This window comes from Dermacentor variabilis, unplaced genomic scaffold, assembly GCF_050947875.1.
Source record: "Dermacentor variabilis isolate Ectoservices unplaced genomic scaffold, ASM5094787v1 scaffold_13, whole genome shotgun sequence".
NCBI classification, from domain to species: domain Eukaryota; kingdom Metazoa; phylum Arthropoda; class Arachnida; order Ixodida; family Ixodidae; genus Dermacentor; species Dermacentor variabilis.
In genome coordinates this window covers 1,302,596-1,321,242 of record NW_027460291.1, presented here as the reverse complement: position 1 = coordinate 1,321,242, position 18,647 = coordinate 1,302,596, and positions in this window count along the sequence as shown.

Here is an 18,647-nt window from a genome sequence, read left to right as displayed (position 1 = left end):
TTCTCAGAACACAATATTTTTATTTCCATAAAAATTTGATGAGTATTCTTTGTACAAGCACATGCTCGGTTGTTATTGCTTTTGTAAAAATAAATAAATAATTATTCTCTGGTGGTAAATCGGGAACACAATTGCAGAGGAATGCATACCCTGGTGTGCCCTGGTGGCAAACCATGCTTCAATCTCAAAGTGATACAATGTTTATGTAAGGTGTTACGCATTATAGGATACTTCAGAAAGAAATTTCAATTTTACGCGATAATATTTTATTATAATTTTGTTTACTGCACCTTAATCAAACGCAGTCGGTCTAAAAATCGAAGTCAATCCGAAGCCTGTACTTCTCATCATTCCCATGTAGGTTTCGGCGCGCTCATGAATGCCCCCGTAGACACTAGCGCCACATTTCCCTCTAGGGTATATTTACAAACTCTATGAGTGAAAGTGTAGGTGCAAGAATGCGCCGCATATAGCCTGTTCGCATTCGATGGAGGAAAGAAAGTGCCCGAAAGAGGTGTCACGCCCTTGACCCGCCCGGGAAAGGCGTGGCAAGCGGCTCACGGCAAGTGTGCAGACAGACAGCGGGACAGTCACGGTATTGCTAAGTTGAGATAATCCGTTGATAACAATACGCGGCGCTGGCGCTAGCGCGCTGTCTTTTATGCTTGAAACGTGGAAGCAGCGTGCCGCGCAGGGTGCGCTCATGTTGTCATACCCAGCTTTTTGTCTACATATTTTTTTTGCCTGTAGCTTTTGCGCGTTCCGCGCCATCTCCGTTCACTGACTGCCGTCGAGAAAACTGGGGTAAAACTCGGGTGAACGAGAAACTCGGCGCATCCCGCATAGCACCCCATGTTTTCAGTGCTCGAACACGCGCGCGACACGACCACATTCCAAGAAACCGAAGGCCATGCGGCGCCGTAAACAAGCACTTCTTTGCAAGCCAAACTGTCACAGAGGAGCACGGGATAATTGTCCACCCGCCAAGGTCGGCCCCGTGTCCGGGCCATAAGCCGAAGACACGTTCACTCGGCGCCTCGGAACCGAGACAAAACCGTAGGCTCTTGTGCGGTTCTAAGAATCCATACGCCGGTCAGCGTGCGGTGCAAACCCATAAAAACTAATGAAGCTAGCGCGCCCGCTTGATGCCGCGCGATCCCCGCTGCCCGCGTACAGATCCGAACCACGCATACTCCAAGGTCACCCACCAGAGCACCGCGGAAGTAAGACGCGCACGACTATTAGGGCGCCTGACGCCCATTCGGGGAACCTCAAGCTGTGAACGAGTTTACACCCGCCAGCCGGCCGCGCGCAAGGATAGATAGATAGAACAACTTTATTGAAGAATAAAACGCTCAATGGTTGGAGCCCCTAGACAAGGGCCCCACTGGCTTCAGCACGCCGTCGTGCTTGTCGGATGATGGCCCTTTGGACCTCTTCCTGTGTGCTGGACAGCGCCGCCTCCCATTGTGTATTATCCGTAATTTCTGTGTTTCTCTTTTGTGTATATGCCGTGCATGCCCATGAGATGTGGTCTAAGGTTGGCGTGGCTCCGCACCATGGGCATGTGTCCGCATATCTTTCAGGGTGAATTTTATGGAGAATGTGCAGGCTGTTATATGTATACGTTTGCAGCTTTCTCCATATAACCTGTTCTTCCTTACTGAGGTTCTTATCTGGGGGTGGTAGTTTCATTCTGTTTCCTCTGTGGTAGTTCTGGTCAATCGGCATCAGGTCGTCAGAGGCGTCCTGTGAGCACCCGTGGTGTGTAGCATGCGCACGAGCTACTCTGTCAGCCTCTTCGTTTCCCTTGATTCCCTCATGACTGGCTGCCCATATAAGGTGAAATCTGGCTCGGGGTTTTGTATCTCGTGTAATCCTATAGGCTGCGGTGCATACTCGTCTCCTGAGGTAGCTTCTGCATGCCGCTTGAGAGTCTGATAGGATGGTTATTTGTTGTTGGTTTGGTTCCGTCGCTTTGATAGCAAGGGATATTGCGATTTCTTCTGCTTCCACGATAGTGGTGTTGCGAGTGGAGGCGCTAATGATTTCTCTGCCCAAATAGTCAGTGACAGCAGCTACCGTTCTTTTCTGCCTGCCTGCGTATCTTGCCGCGTCCACGAAGCGGGGAGTTTTGTTTGTCGCCGTGCGTTTTCTCAATGTATGCAGCTCTGGCTTCTCTTCTGCCTGCATGTAGAGTTGGGTCCATATTTCTGGGTATTGGCGCCACTTTGATGCTGTTTCTGATTATTGTGGGGATGGGTTTAGCTTGGTTGTGTTTTTCTAGGAACTCGTGGTACCCGAGTCGGCCAAGGAGTTTCCTACCCGTGGTCGTTTGTGCAAGTCTGTTTCTTTGAGTTATCAGTTGAGCTTCTGCGAGTTCTTCGAATGTATTATGAATTCCGAGAGACATGAGTTTTTCGGTTGAGGCGCATTGCGGAATTTGTAGGGCGATCTTGAATGCTTTCCGTAAGCACGAATTGATTGCATCCCTCTCTGTTTTCGTTAGCTCGTAATACGGCAAGCTGTAAATGAAGCGGCTAACCACCAGACTTCTGATTAGGTGAAGGGTGTCTGGTTCCTTCATCCCCGTCCTTTTAGTGGTTACCCGCTTTATCATTCTTGAGGCTTCTTGTGTTGCCGTCTTGATGAGGTTAAGCCCGTGTTGGCAGTGTTGATTTGATTGTAGCCACATGCCTAGTACCCGGATTGTGGTCTTCTCAGGTATTGCATCATTGCCAAGTCTGATTTCCAGTTTAAGGGCAGGGTCCGTCGGGACGTTACGATTCCCTTTCCCTCTCCAGACTCGTATAATCTCAGATTTCTCTGACGCGCATTGCAGCCCTCTGGCTCGCACGTATGTCTCGATTTCACAGGCAGCTGCTTGTAATCGTTCTTCTTTTTCACGTAGCGACTCGGTGACACACCAGACTGTAATATCATCCGCATATAGGGCGTGTTGGATACCCGGGATGGCTTGTAATTTCCTTGCACGGCCTATCATCGCCACGTTAAATAGCGTTGGCGAGATCACTGCGCCCTGGCGAGTACCCTTGTTGGGTGCCTTGAAGGTCTTGATTTCTACTGCACCAAATTTAATCTAAGCGGTTCGTTGGTTTAAAAAGCTGCGAAAATAGTTTTATATCCGCTCTCCGCAGTTTGTTTCAGCCAGGCCATCGAGTATTCCTCGGTGGCTTACGTTATCAAAAGCGCCCTTTATGTCGATGGCCATGACAACGTGTTCGCTTTATCTTGGCATATTTGTTAGGACTTCTTCCTTTAACTGTAGGAGGATGTCTTGAGTTGAGAGCTTGGGTCTGAATCCAAACATAGTGTCTGGAATGATTTCATTGTCCTCTAAGTAGTTTTGTAATCTAGAGTTCACAATTCTTTCAAATAGTTTACCCAGACAGGAAGTTAGGGAGATTGGTCTAAGGTTACTAATTGCTAATGTCTTGCCAGGCTTGGGAATTAAAACTATTTGAGCGTGCTTCCACTCCCTCGAGTAGTACCCTTTGCCAATGTTCATTTATAAAGGTAGTATATGCCTCTAAAGCTTCATCGCTTAGGTTTCTAATCATGGAGTTAGTTATCAGGTCTTTGCCTGCCGCTGTGTTTCGGGTCATTTTCGCTATGGCAGCTCTAACTTCTTCGATGGAGATGGGTTCATCGAGTTCAGGGTGAGGCGCCGCCCCGTATTTCGTCTCACACGGTGCGGGAGGTGGGTCTGTTCCGAAACACTTGTTATATAATTCTTCTTTGAGTTCCTGTTCCGTCCCTGGGTAAGTATGGATTAGCCGTTCCACCGCTTTACAGCCCTCGTTCTTGGTTTTGGTTGGTTCCATAATTGCTCTTAGTATGCGCCAAGTTTTTGCGGTACTCAGTGTGTCATTAAGGGAGTCACAGAAGCGTTCCCAATTGGAGGTAGCTAGTTGCGTTGCGTACTCTTCCGCTTTGCGGGTGATTTCTGCAATGCATACTTTTAGCTTCCGGTTCTGTGACTGTCGCTTCATTCTTTTTGTTAGTCCTCTGCGTGCCTCCCAGAGATGCAGTAAGTGAGGGTCTATCTCAGGTATCTTACATGTGCGGGCTAGTTCTTTTGCGACTTTATCCTTTTGTGTTCTTAATCTTTCACACCACTTACTTAAATCATCGATGGTGGTACTTTGTTGGCTTTGCATCGGCGGTATTTCACCCAGTCGGTAATTTTGGCTATTCCTATGTGTCGTTTGATTTTCCCAGTCCGAACTGTGGTGCTGATGATGTAATGGTCGCTGCCTAAATCATTTAGGGTGTTTATCCATTGCGTATCTTCACAATTCTGCGCTATCGTGAGGTCAGGGCTGGTGTCCATGCTCACACTGTTGCCCTGTCTAGTGGGCACTGCAGGATTCGTTATAATTGTCATGCCGAGTTGTTCCGTTTGTTCCAGAATGTTTGTGCCCTTAGCGTCGTGTTTTGGGTATCCCCAACTAGGATCTTTGGCGTTGAAATCACCTACTATTACGAGTGGTCTTCCCTTTACCAGGCGGGCAGTTTCCTGGAGGAGGCTGTCAAACTTTGTCTTTCTCTGGCTTGGTGGACTGTAAATGTTTAGTATAAAGGCACTCTTTTTGTTCAGGCCTTTATATATGATTTCTATTAATAATCCGTGTCAGCAAAAGGATCATGTTTGATTGCGGCGATTGATTTCGCTACCAAAGTAGCCATTGCTTTCTCCGAATCTGCGTGTGTGAACACCTCGTATCCCTGTAGGTTTGGAGGGGATCCGACTTCCTGAAGGGCTATGACAGCTGGTGGCTCACTCTGTGAGCTTACCAGCTGTGTCAAAATCCCCTTTTCCGTCGGTATCCACGACAGTTCCACTGCGAGATTTCGCAATTTTCTGTTATAATTGGTTGATGTTTAGGCATGGTTGCTTTCCTGTGCAATGGCTACTAGTCCTGGTCTGGCGTATGGCTTCTCGGCTCTCTCTCTAATGTTAGCTCCGGTAATTTGCTTACGCACCGTTTTCATGATTTCAATTTGCAGAGCCAGGAGTTTTTTGTCGGACTTCACTTCAAACTCAGTCATTTGTTGCGTTAGTTGTTGTGTTATTTGGGCTGACACCTGTTGGGTTATCTGTTCTGCTAATGATGGTAACAGTTGTTGGAAAGTCTCTTGGATTTGTGTCTGGAGTGTTTCGACCGACTGTAATCTAGGGCGCTTTTGGGGTGCTGGTACAGCTTGCCCCGAAGCTTGCTCTGACGGGTCCGGTTTAGCCTGTGCGTTCTGTTGCTGCGACTGCATTTGCTTTAGTATCCCATTCTCACGCTCTAGGTCGCCTAAGCGAACTCTCATGAGTTCTAGCTCTCGTTCTAGGCGCGTTATCTGTGCAGTTGTTTGAGGTGTGGGTTGGGAGGCTATTGCTGTCCAGCTCACCTTGTTTTTGTCGCCTTCATTCTTCGAACATTGTTTCTTGTTCTTCTGATGGTTGGTGCTTTGCTTCTCCTCTTGTTTTCTGCCCTGAGAGTTGGATCGGCCTCGGGAGGTCGACCTGGTACGCGAGCGGGATCTCTCCCGCGAGTCAGAGTTCTCTCGATCCGAACTGTGCCACCTCTTCTTGGGGGTCCCTGTGACGTGGTTATGTTGTCTAATGCGCTGTCTTCCCCTTTGCGGGACGCGCTTCAGTTTTTTGGTGCACTCTTGTGCCGCTGTAGGATGAGCTCCCCCGCACAGGGCACACTTGGGCTCACACTCATGGTCCGCTGGTGGGTCGCGGAGGCCACATTTCGCACAAGCCTTGACAGTTGGTGTTGGACAGACATCCGTCCTATGTCCTTGATTTTGGCATATCTTGCAGTATTGTCGAGTGGGTTGGTAGGGTATACATGGCGTCTTTCCACCGTAGTAATATACGTAGCGTGGCACGATGGGGCCATCGAACATCAGCACTGCCGTCCTCGATTTGCCAAGCATATGGGCGTAGAGTATTCGTACCCCTTGCGTCCGCACTCTTAGGTTGTTGATGAGTTCGTCTTCTGTAGTTCCAGGCTCCAGTCCATGTATGACTCCCTTAAGGAGGTCGTCGGGAGTGGAGATGTATGTGTTCACAGAATGTCGGTTGCCTGGCAGCTCCAGCTCCTTGATCCTCAGGATCCGTTCCGCTGTTCGTTCTTCGGGTGTGCTTGCTATGACGATGTTAGAGCCTGGCCGTATCCGCAGCAAGAAATGATGTTTGCAGGTCCGCTACACGCCTGGACTATGGCTCTGGATACCTCATGCGTCCGCAATTCCCGAATCGCCAATCCTGGCTTTGGTCTAATAATGATTTTCATGTCATTCTTGGCTAGAGGGGGCGCTTTTCGGCGTGGGTGGCCCCTTTCCGCCATGCGTCGCCTCATAGCTCGCTCTCCTGCAGGTAGTATTGCGTCACGGGCACCGTCGCTTGCTCATCCGGAGCTAGGGCACCCTCGTTGTCCTTGTGCAAGCGCGACGCGCCCAGCGTCTCCGGCGCGTTGCTCCACCCCTGCTTCGTGGTTGGGGTGGTTGACCCCGCCATTCGACTCGGCGGTCCGCGCTGTTTTTCTGATTTTCTTGCGCGTTCGTAGTGATAATGCAATTTGCCACTGACCTTGCTTGCTGATGTCCTCGGCGTTCCCAGCGTCGGTGGTGGACTCCTCGTAATTCACCTCGTCAGGCGCGAGAAAGTCGTCATCAACACTCGTGACTGCCTCCATTTGACGTTCGGAGTCCTGGTCCGTGTGCACAGGGGTCTTTGGTTGGTCCTCGTTCATATCGGGTGGAGTGCTGCTCGCCACGTAGCGGTTACACCGCGTACGGGCTAGCCGCGTTCTCCGCACCAGTTGTTAGGGTTAGCGTGGCGAGTCGACGTGCAGGCGATGATCTTCGATTTCAGAAGAACCGGAATTCGCATCACCAAAAACTTGGTATCGGCAACATCCTTATGCCTTCCAGTATATCTGGTGCAATTTCGGGAGTTGTCCGTTGAGTTTGACCGGAACAGGATACAATCGTAAAAGGAGCCGTTGAGAGCGCGTCCGCACTGCTCGGCGCCACCTGGCGTTCCACCCCGCGCGCAAGGAAAACGCCTGCGGGGATTCCGATGAAGCGCAACGCGACGAGGGTCCGAAGCTCCCTTTTCACTGTGATGCGCGACCACTACTGTGGCGCTGGTGGTCCTCTCCGCTTCCCCAACTCTACGGCAGCCATGGGTGCCGGCAGCGTGGTTACTCTGCTTGCCTGAAAGGCCTCGCTCTGTGTCAACCAATGGCAGCCATTACTCAAGTGTGCAAACAACCTCGTCAAGACGCATGTCCCCTGCCCAGATGGCCGGCGCCGTCTTTTTGGGTTTGCTTTGCAGCCGCCCATAGCGGGGTTTACAGGAGTTTTGCAACATCCTTGCGAACATCGTAACGATTTTACGTAAGCTGTAAGTTCGAACATATAGCAAATTTGTCTGCGTTGGATGCCTTAACAGATGCAGTTTTTTAAAATTTAGGATATCTGTGTCTGGTGCAGAATTACAAATTTCTGAGCTTCGTGATTCAATTTGTTTGAAACTTACATGTTCTTGAGCATATTTGCAGACATTTCCAAGCCTGAAATCAAAAATCTCCTTTCTGGAGCTACTACAACCTATTTTTCTCTCATAAAGTTCATTCAAATCGGTCCAGCGGTTGTCTCATAAAAGTATTGCTGCGTTTTACATGTGTTTGAATATGGAAAATCTGAGTTACCCTTAAGCATCCCTGGCCCGTACTGGCCAGAGTGTTGTAGCCGCATCAGCTCCAACACATTTTCAGTACATACTCGTGTAATGGCCGCACCCGTGTATAAGCCACACCCTTGATTTTTGAGACGGTTAGCAGTGTTACCTGTTGTGTGGTTCGAGGATTGCCAAGATTCTTTCTTTTTGTTAATCGGTGACACAGCAAAGCAGCCGTTCGGAGTTTTTGGTGCCTCCAGGTAGCAAAAAAAAAAAACGCAGCATATAGTCATCTATATTAGGCGTCTGCCTCGGAAACGGCTATAGTGTTGGGCTGCTAAGCACGAGGTCGTGGGACCGAATTCCGGCCACGGCGGCCGCATTTCGATGGGGCGAAATGCGAAAACACCTGTGTGCTTAGATTTAGATGCACGGTAATGAGTCCAAGAGGGTGCAAATTTTACAAGTCCCCCACTACGGAGTGCCCCATATTTAGATCGTGGTTTTGGCGCCTGCAACCCGATAATTTAATATATATATTTTTTTGCCTCCGAAACGCTGCCGTCGCTGTTCTGTGGGGCGTAATCATTTATTCCAGCCGGCAGGTGACGCACTGTGGGAATAGCCAAGAATAGCCAGAGCTAGTACAAGTGAGTACTGTAGTTCAATAAGGGGAAGTACCACCGAAAATATTTAGAAAAAAAATGTTGTGTCTTTTTCTCCGTGTAATGGCCTCACCCACGATTTTCGCCTCAAGTCTCGAGGAAAATATCTGCGGCCATTGCACGAGCATATACGGCATTCGTGACGTTCACTAATCAGGGTAAAACGTAGGGTCTCAACAGTTAACGCTTGCTACCAGGCAGTGCACTCGCGGTAACAGCGATGAGAAAAGCTGAAGTGTTTTGGTGAGAAATTTTAGGGAACCAATATCCAGCGAAGCTAACCCTCGTAGGTTGTCGCAGTTCTCATCTCACTGGTCTTACACTTACAGTCTTGAAAAAAAAAACAACTCGTCAGCAGTTGACAGGCCATGTTGAGTGAAGCAATTCCTGCGCTAGCGGGAGTAGCAAGACTATAAGTTGGTGTAACAAAATAAATCAATATTAACTCGGTAATATCACGCACTTGGAATTCCATGCGAAGTGATTGGAACTGCGCGATGAGTGTCCGTAGTAGGAGGAATATAATTGCGAGATGATGGTGAAACACCAGAAAATGAAGGAAGATATTGGCCTTCCGTCTCTGGCTTGTTGCAAGAAGGACCTAGGCCAGTAAAGCTGTGATGAGATTACTGAGCCGGCTGAGCAATAAAACTACAATGATGCTGAAAGCGACACCCTTGGTGAATTATAAAACTTGTGGTCATCCTTTTCAGGCCGGGTTCTTTATTCGGGGTGCACCTTGCGAACTACACCCTCTGCTACTCTCGAAAGGCAGGCTTTGAGACTCTGTCTTGGTCAGCCGAACTTCATGGCCAGCAACATAAATTTTCCTTAAGGCTCGGGTTTATTGGCATGAATGGCCACAGGGCATAATATGGAAATAAAATTATATGAAAGCATGGAGGCCCGTTTCATGCAGCTAACACAATAAAGACATGAACATGTGCTTGTCTCCTGTCTGGACACAAGCACATGTTCGCCTGGACACGCTCGTCTAAATTGGCCATCTTTCGTACTCGTCAACTTGGTCGATTTTTAGAAACCCTGAGTAGGGAGAGTTTCTGTCCCAGACTTGTACAAAATAGATAGGTTGATTCCACTACAGACGCAGGACACTTCGGACATTGTACATGGTCTTGTGGCACTAGTTATCGAGTTATTCTCTGGATTTCAAGGTTAAGCAGCCTATACTGTGTAGAGTGTTCTACTGTACTATGAGTCAGCAGTTTTTCCTTTCGCAAACTGTTTTCATCACTCCTCTGAATCTTTTTTTGCCTCTACATTGGCACCGCCGACCATTGCACAAATACGAAATAAGACAATGATTTAGAAAATTTGTGAACTTCTGCAGAATCTGCTTGCGGGTGAGCTGTGGTTTGTACGTTATGCCAAAATGGTAGATGCAAGAAATGGGAGCTTGCAAACTCTAGCATGCCTCTGCAGTAATATGCACCTGCTGCCGCAAAAACTAATCTTGTTTATTTCCAGCCAAACTGCCTATGCGGCGACATGTCGTGTTTCTCATGCTGCGTGCTATTGCTGTGAACCTGAGCAGGCTGCGTCCGTCAAGTCTGCTGTGGCATACCCGTCGCAAAAATACACATGGTCAGAATACTTTTACATAACGTAAGCACACGCAAAAAAAGTTGCAGTTTCGCCCGAAAGGCGAAGCATCGATTGCGATAGTAAATTATTCGAGAGCCATACGAAGTAAGGATGGCAGTTTTGTCAGCCGTTTCAACTTGTAAACATAGGCATACTAATTAAATTACCAGGCACACTGTAAAAATTTTTACACCCTTAACGGTGTTTCTTGTCGCACTGGTAACACCCTTACCATTAGGACCTTACAAAAATTTATACAGGACGACAATGGAGCTCTAAATAGACGAGCGATGAAAAAATACGTAGTTTAAAACTACGTAGTTATTCTGACAGCCTTAGGCGTACAGAAATAGCCGACAATAGAGTTTCATTACGCAAGAAAAGGTGATGCGTGCCGACAGGACACAAGAGAAGAGAAGTGGACAACAGGAACGCCACTTCTCTTCTCTTGTGTCCTGTCTGCATGCCTCACCTTTTCTTGCATAATGAATCCTTACCAACTAGCTCAGCTTTGTGTCGTTCTAAGAGAGTTTCATATCTCTCCCTATGAAATTCTATAATATCGTTACGAATGTAGAATGGATTTATTTACAGTGAAAAAGGGAAGAGAAGACATGGGATGGGTCCAAAACAGGCGATCACTCCAAAACCCTCGCGCCGCTTCTTCCTTCTCTTCTACGCTCCTCCGATGCGGCGTTACAATATAAAATAAAAACAAACAAAAAAATTCATAAATTTTTTAAGGTCCTAACGGTAAGGGTGTTACCAGTGCGACAAGAAAACAATCTTAAGAGTACATGGTATCAATCGTCACTTACAGCACATACATAGACGAGGGACAAAAAGGACGACGACGACAAGCGAAGACACGCTACAGCGCTTGTCTTCGTCGTCCTTTTTGTCGCTCGTCTATGTATGCACTGTAAGTGATGATTGATACCATGGAATACCAACTAGCCCGTACACTAACTTTGCTTAAGGGTGCAAACAGTTTTACCGTGCATGGTGTCACGCGCGCACAAGCAAACATGAACGCATCCCAATCGATGACAGCGGAAGCTTGCTGTCAAAACGCTAAAGTAAGGAAGCGCGTCATCATGAGCGAGCGAAATAATGACGCGCTGAGTCTTGCATCAATGTCCCCATCACAGATTGCTTTCAAGGTGCAGCGGCCCGGCCTGGAACGCGACGGAAGACCCTGGCGACACTAAGCCGCGATAGCTTTCACGCGCAGCGACCATTTCATCGCTCTCGGTACGGAACCTCCCGGCGACGGCAGAACTTCGCATGGAGTGCCCACGTAATTGCTTTCGCAAAACAGCAAGACAAACGAACAATCCAATCAACAAACAAAAACCACGTTCCAAGACAACCCGATGACTGCACAGTTCGGATCGGCGGACTTTCTTCGGTAAAGAATGACGAGGTGCGCCTCTTGTGCGCGGTTGCCGAACGCTTGAGCACAGCCCCATCTTGGCATTTCGCGTTGTGCCCTTTGTCTCGCCTACCATGATACAAAGCTTCAATGACTAAAGAAAGTGCAAAAGCAGCACCCAGGATAAAAATGAATGGCATCCCCGCCTACAGGGAATGAGACATCTAGAAACGCCCATCGATGGCGATAGACAGCCAGAGGGGCATCACTACCGGGCGATCCAAGCATATGCTCCCCCCCCCCCTCCCCCGCCGTGGTCGCTACTTTCGCACAAGTCCCCTGGTAGGCGTAAGAATGAACAAAAGCTTGGTTTGCTCTTTGTGTCAGAAAGTGCTCTATTCTAGAGGATTCCTCGTATTCTGTAAATGCAAATATTTTCGAGGTCAAAGTCCTTGAATGCGTCAGTTGGTTTACTGCCGCCTCCTCTGGCACCGGGTCATGATTAAATCGGCTTTAATCGTAGACATCCTTCAGGGCTAGTTGATGCGTCTTCACTGAATAAAGAAATTATGTGGATCCCCGCAGCGCACATCTTGGAGTCTACGTGAAGCGCCGCCTTCGTGAAGCGCTTCATCAAATGCTATAAATTTGTCAACTTCATTTCTGCGTCTTCTGCGCAGAGAAAGCTGGCGCGCGCGCGCATGTGCTCTCGCGCACTCGTGCTACGCGATTTGACACATGCGGTGATCAACAAGCTAGATGGCATGAGAGACGTGCGATTGTAGCCTAGCGGTTAGAGTATTGCCCTGCGGGATCCCACTATCGGGGACGTAATTAAATTTTTATTTAAACTCCGCCCTTCCAAACTAACATTTCCCGTACGTGGCGAGTGATTCTCAAGCCATCGAAGAAAACAAAGGCGCCCCCTTTCATCGACGGAATTCGTCACAGCGATTGAAAATGTCAAAGCGATCAATGCTGCTTGCTGAGTAGCTCGTTCGGTCAGTGCCACCTGCCAGTACCAGCGCCTCTAAAGCGAAACGTACTGCGCTCTGCTGGCCGCGTTACTTTAAACTCAATTAATTCCCAGAGTGGTAGTCAGAACCTTAAAAAAACAAAAACAAAAGCTACACACTATCTGCGAGAAAAAACTTTATTGTAAAATTACTTTCCTAACGGGAAACCATTAAAATGAAAAGTATTCCTTGACACAAAAATTGTAACAGCGCAAACGCATGCAACCACAAAGTAACAAGGACGAGACACAAACGCTGAGTGTCAACTAAATTTTATTGAGGGAAGACGGATACCCGCCGTAGTTGCTCAGTGGCTATGGTGTTGGGCTGCTGAGCACGAGGTCGCGGGATCGAATCCCGGTCATGGCGGCCGCATTTAGATGGAGGCGAAATGCGAAAACACCCGTGTGCTTTGATTTAGGTGCACGTTAAAGAACCCCAGGTGGTCGAAATTTCCGGAGCCCTCCACTACGGCGTGCCTCATAATCAGAAAGTGGTTTTGGAACGTAAAACCACATAATTAAAAAGAAGACCGATACCTTATGTAAGGGGAAAGGCACAAGTGAAGGGGGAAGGGATTGATACAATCGGGGAAAATGACATTGCTCATCGATGAACGAACGTGCCGGCAGTCAACGAAATCAGGCGCAGGACGGTCATCTTTTCCTCGTGTGCCTAGTTTTAGCTTCTGAAGGAGGGTCTCAGACATAGCAATTAAGACCGAATAGGGAAACCCCGCCGCTAAAAGTCGGCTGGCCTGATTCTCTAAACTTTTCTGCATTAGGAGCGGGCACGACTTCTGATGAGACGATTCCAAACAGTGCGACGCTATAGCTCTTATTACGGTTTTGGAATGCGCTGAATCATATAGTAACAAATCCTTTTTGCGCGAGTGAAGTAGCCCCAGAAAACGTGCTTTTTATGAAAGGATAGTTTCAGGTATAAAAACTGTAAAACATCTGCGTCAGGTAGTTCTTGGGTAAAATTGAGCCCATGTCCATGCTTGTCAAACGCGTTTAAAACTTCACGTACTGTAGAGAGGTAGGTGAAGGCCATCTGCTTGTTTAAAAGGACCCAAATCATCAACATACCTCAAAACCTTTAAAACAATCCCCCCAAAAAGACCTATCTAAAAGTTTATCTTCCGTCAATAATATTAGTTGACAGTCAGCGCTTGTGTTACAATTATATGTCAATTTTTATGTCAAGTATGCGCCAACTCGCCCACAAAGAAGTTTTAATGAAAAGCAATCCGTTCCTAATAACTAACAGAAAAATGTCTCATGTACTATTACAAAGATGAGAAAAAACAACAACAACAACAACCCTTACGGAAGCGCTCAATTCTACAATTACTCGCCCTTCATGCGCGCTCGATTGGGTAGCCGACTGACAGCCTTTGGGTCATGCTGAGCAGAAGGGGTGCAAGGTCTACGTTGCCCTCTACCGTCCCCTGCCACTCCGTGTGCTCGCGGCTTGCTGTCTCGTCCCTGAAGGGGAGGCCGCAGACGCGGGAAGAATAGCTATTCTCCCTTCATCCACGCTCACGCGGCGCATTCCACCTGTGACTCTTCGACCAACCCGGTTCCGACGCGCATGTCTCAGCTTAGTTGAACTTTTCAGCCACACCCTTACTCGCAGAGACGCGCTCTCTCCTGTCGTTATCAGCCTTTCGCGACGCATCCGTTTCCTGAATCGCTGCAACGAACCCTTTTTTAGTTCTGCGCGATCGCCTATTCCTCTGTCTGACGCGCGGCAATGTGTCGACTTTCGCTAGCTTTCGAGGCGCCGAACACTTAGCTCTTTTTGCCCTGTGCGGTGTGAAAAAGTTCTGCTTTGCCAGGTGGTCATCGAATGTGCCACTGGAAACCCCGAGCGTCGGGTTCCGCCCTGCTATTCCACCATGGCATTGTCTCTATTTGGCGATTCCGTAACGTCGCTCAAGTGTGGTGGTGCAAGGAAGGTTTTTAGTGCTTCCTTTACGCGGTTAGGGCTACTGAAACAAGTCTCGTCCCCACAAGGAAGGCCTCTCCGGATCGCCACTGTCTGTTCTGCGCTCTCTATTCTCGGCAAAGCCAGCGAGTCACTCAAGTGGTGGGGCACGAGCAAGGTATTCAGCCCTACACTGACCCTAATAGGGTTGCTGGTACAACCCTCGTCCCCGCAAGGGGGGCTCTTCTGGTTGACCCCTGACTCCGTTTCGGTGTACGCCTGTATTGCGCCGTCTCCGATGCAGGAGCCCTGAGCGATCTCCGCCCCATTTGGCCGCGTCGGGTCTTTTCTTGGTTCGGCCGCCACCGTATCTGGGTCTATCCTGGATGAATCCGCAGAGTCGCCCGAGTATTCGGATATGAGGAAACTCTCCAGCACCTCCTTAACGTTCTCATGGCTACTGGAACAAGTATCCTCCTCGCAAGGGACGCCCTCCGGAATGGCCCCCCTCTGTAGACCGGCGACGGTCTGGCTCTCGACGTGCTCCGTCTCTGAGGATTTCGCCACCTCGCCCTTTTCGCGCTCTTCATTTACTGGCGTAATCTCAGTTTCTTCCAAAGTAAAAACTTTGCACTGGTCACTTTGATCTTGTCTCCCGCTCTCCACGGAAAAGCTGAAATGGCTCAACAATGCCTGTTAGCCAGATCGTACTTGCTGAAGTCAACATCAGAAAGGCGAGCTAAGCAACAGGACACACTACCGGCAAGTACCCCCAACATCCCTATCGACATAGAGTCATGGTCCAGCGGCACCTCTGCGCAAACATTCTCGAAAAATTCAAGAAAACGTTTTATGTTATTGCCGTCCTCGAATACGTGCAGCCTAGACCATGCCTGCAGCGCCCTGAGATGCTGGATTTCCCTGTCAATTTTCTCCATACGTATTCTGTGCTGTCGCTTTCGCTCATCCCTGTCGCGTTTGCGTTCATCCTGCTCTTGCTTTCTCTGGCACTCTTTGTCGCAACTCATTTCGGCTTCTTTCTCGCGTTAGCGTTCCCTCTGGGGCTGAATATCCTCCCAAGCCTCCCCGATCTCCTCGTCATCTCTGCTGCTTGCCTGTATCGCATCGATCACCTCCGCCATGTTTAGCTACTTCCCACAATCAATCCCGAATTCCCCGCATATCGCGTTTAGGTCCGTTTTCCAAGCCTTCTTCCATTCATGGCCACCTCTTTTTTGCCAACAAGTTTCTCAAGGAATTAAGTGTTTAAGAAAGGTATCTTTCAACAAGACGTCTAACACCTTTGTTGCCAGGAAGAACCACGTTAAGCCTGGCAGCTCTCAAGGAGAAAAGGTCGCGCACTCAACATGCCGCAGTCGGAGCGCTGTGCAGACTATTTCACCGCTTCCATCCAGTGTTGCGACTGGGGATTCGAAGATGTGGAATTCACTTTGCTCGTGGAGGAGTAAGGGAACGTGAGGCTGAGCCCAAAATTCAGGACGTTTGACAAACACGTTTATGTTTACATATTTACAAGAAAATTCAAAGTGATATAGAAAAAGTTGATTATGAAGTTGTAGCAGCCGATGACTGCCGCCGAACGTTGCCCCATTTATGCCCTGCGTGATCATTCTTCAGCCACTTCCCTCAGTCCGGCGTCAGGAGACCGATGACATCAGGTCCCACCAATCCGGAGGTTGGCTGCCCTTTCGCTCCGAAGGGAGTTTTGTCGGAAACGCACGCACATCACTGGGCACAAACAGGGAAAGGGGGAAACGTACGCTGACTCCGATTGTACACTAACTCTGTCCCCGGCGTGGACATGCCAATTTGGGCAGCTGAAAGATGATGGCCGCATCATTGCACTGACCACGTCTCCGTCGTGGACGTGTCAATGTATGCGCCTGACAAGTGATGGCCGTATCCTTGCTAATTGTTCAAACTTCTCCTGACCGAGGTACTCCCGCGCTGGTCATAAATCATCCGCTTTGAGAACCATGTTGACGAGGCCGTCGGCCCGCTCCCCATAATCGCGCGAGCCGTGACCGGAGGGTGTCGCGCTGTGAACGGCCGATCACAACAATACCAATGAGCTTTTTTATCAGAGTCACTGTCGCAAGGGCAGCTCTTCCCTGTTTTAGATGCTAGTCAAAGAAGGATCATCGTCTTGCCGTCCTGGTCGTCATTATCGTGGTAAACGTGCCTCCGGCTTCACCCTTGTCGCCATACCGCAGACGTAGAGCACGCGGTATTTCCCTTACAGCGATGAGAGGCAAAAGGAAAAATTTGCGCAAGGGGCTGTCTGTCCCAAGCGAGCGAACGCGCCTCAGATGGGCTCCGCGAATGTTGGTCTTTTTCGGCCGTTTTGCGATCTTGCTTTCCTGGTTTTTGTGCTCAATTGATGATGGAACACGAGAGGACCATAAGGATACCGTTTTTTCGGCAGGTAGGACTTCATTTTCACCATTTTTGGACTCTGTGTGTTCGGCGCAGCACGTAGCTGAGTTGAGCCTAACGGCGCTAAGCCTACCGCGGCCGACCAGACCCACGGCGTCACCAGCGGGGGATCGTTTGCCGCACGTAGTAGCGCGAAAGCTGTGAATCGTGGTTATTGTGGAAGGAACGATTACACCCGAAGAATTTTCGGTACCAGGAAAATGGTACGCGAGCGAAGGAGGAAGATAGGTGCCGCTAGAGAAGAGCGTACAGAAAACTGCGAAACCTCGAGTCCAGGGCAGGCAAGCAGACAGGAAAATGGCGGCCAAGTCGATCGAGCGTTAGCAGGCGCGCATTCCTGACGGCGCCGAGCAAATTGTTCTCCGACCACGTGGTGGCCTTGTTAAGCTTACCAAATACGGAACAGCATATCTGAATGGGATCATCAAAATGTCCGCGGGGATCAACCCAGGCGAAGAGAAGGAGGATATAATAACTACAAGTACGAAGTAGGACTCCGTTGTCGTCATCACTACGAGTGCAGAGAGGAAGCTGAAGTACGCGAGCGTGAAACACCTCATGTTTGACTTCGAACAAGTGGAGACTTTCGCCTACGTGGCCACACCCGAGCACTGCGGCAAGGGAGTCATCCACGGGGTTCCGCTCGGATCGAAGAAATTCTGCACCGCCTATACCGCAAGGATAACCCCGAGATATGAGGCGTCCACAGAGTGGGCAAAGATTCAAAGTCGATCTTTATTCTCTTCAAGGCGAAAGAAGTGCCAAGATAGATTTGCCTCAACGGGGCACCGCACAGATGTCAGCTGTACCGTAAAAAAATAGGAAGTGTGCGTCGCCTGTGGCCGACTTGGGCATCGCGATGACGTGTGCCCGTACCCGACGAACGTCAAGCACAATGGCTGCGGAATGGAGAACCCGTCAAGTGACCACAGGTGCGAGCTGAAATGCCAGATGTGCGGCAACGGCCGGCAAAGGAGACCCCAAGTGTCGCGAACCCGTCCGCACCCCCTACGAAATCAAGAAGCGACTGTGGGAGAAGAAGGAATAAGCAGTGACGACTGGTGGGGGACATCATAGTCGACAACGCGAACCCAAGGGGGGAGAACACTGAAACGAACTGCAACCAAAACAGAAACGAACCAAGGCAGGCCACCGCCGCCGCCCATGGGACGCTCCGGTTCCCGTGCAAGGAGCATGTCGAGGGAACGCTCGAATTCAAAGGACCCTGCGAACCCATGGAGACGAGGTAAGACCAAGGAGCGTAAGGGTGTGAATATTGTGGGCAAGTTCTCCCTGGAAGTAATCAGAGAGATAAACAGGACAAGGAAATTGTGAAATTAAACAAAATGGATGAAAAATTAAGGGGGATAGTGGAATCGCAACTAATCGAAATCCAAAACTTAAAGAAATCACGGAAAGCAAGCCCTCCTCCACAACAACCCATCAGATCAACGACACCCCTCCCCCCGACCCCCAGCGGCAGGTCAACAGCCGCAGGGAGAGGCTTCCCTCCCGCCACCGATGTAACGCAATTTTCAAGACGCCGACCCTTTTCAGGCTATAGAGAAAAGGGTGGAAGTCTTGGAAAATTTAGAGACCAGAATGAATAAATATATGAACCATATTGGCACGTCTACCTGTTTATGTTCATCGGACGACAAAGTTTCACCGCCTAACAAACGTTATCGCACAGCGCAGGACGCGCCTGCATGTATCGGAAGTTTCTGGAATGTTGTCGATGGTTCCCTTCGCCGTCTTTGACCGAACCTTGCGTAATCTGATTGTATGGCTGCGCGACGCGAATAATGTAGAACTTTGTGGAAGCCATGCGGGTTCCAGCGATTACTCTGGAAATTCAACGACTGATCTATAAAAGCCGACGCGCTTGA